Below are 1,020 nucleotides of genomic sequence, written 5' to 3' on the forward strand. Positions count from 1 at the left end.
CTCTGCCCTCTGAATTCCTAACCCCCTTTAAATAACTGTCCTCCCCTCTCCGCCCCCAGACTCACTACCTTCAGCAGCTCTTGGCTCTCAGGTGCTCTGCCTTCAGTTAGAAGTCTGGCCTCCCCAATTCACATGGCTGAGCCGGGCACTCCGCTAGCCTCCATGAACCGTCTCTTCAAACTGCCTGAATCTCTCTGGGTCACTGTCAAGCCCAGGAGCAGAACAAGAGCAGATCGCTCTGTGGGCAACATAATTTGCCCACAGTTTCTTTTTCGGTGCCCCACTGGAGGGTGATTGGAAATGAATGAATACCTAGCAAAATGAGGGTGCACTGATGCATTTAACAAGTCGAAGGAGAGTAATTTGGGTGCAACATGCAAATAAAAAGTGTTCTGACTGGTGCCTTTTGTGGCTCTCCCAAAGATTGGCACCAGGTGCCTCTGCACCCCTTCCCTACGTCTCCCTGCACCGCGGGCATGCCACCCCATCACCAGCTGCTTTTCAAGCCAGGCGGGAGGGCTTCCTGGGCCTGCGGGAGGCGCCCAGCTTCTGCTGCCGGTCTTTCCAGCACCTTCCAAACCTGTCACTCTCCCTCCTCCCTCCTGAACCCCGCTGTCCTCCCGACACCCGGGCGCAGGGACGGTCTGCGCCGGGAGCTCCACCCTCTCGCAGGCTCATTCACATGTCAGGCTGCTCAGGCCTGCCTCTCCTTTCCGGTTTTTTAACGGCGGGATCTGCGCCCCCTTCACCACCCAAGCCGGGGGATGAGCACAGAAAAAGACTGAACAGAACCTGTCCACTGACACTAGGCACACGCCCCTCGGCCACCTTCTCAAACCGCCCCCCTTCAAAACCAAACAAAAACGGCAAACAGGAAACGCTCGTCTTTTAAAAATTACTCTATTATTATCAAATAGAACCACAGTATCCAAAACGTAATTATAAAGTTCTATCCCCTACTAAGTGGCCCCGCCCCGCCCCTCCGAGTGGCCGGCGGCCAAATCACGCCCCCCGTGCTGA

This window comes from Balaenoptera borealis, assembly GCF_965194805.1.
Source record: "Balaenoptera borealis genome assembly, chromosome: 7".
Lineage (NCBI taxonomy): Eukaryota > Metazoa > Chordata > Mammalia > Artiodactyla > Balaenopteridae > Balaenoptera > Balaenoptera borealis.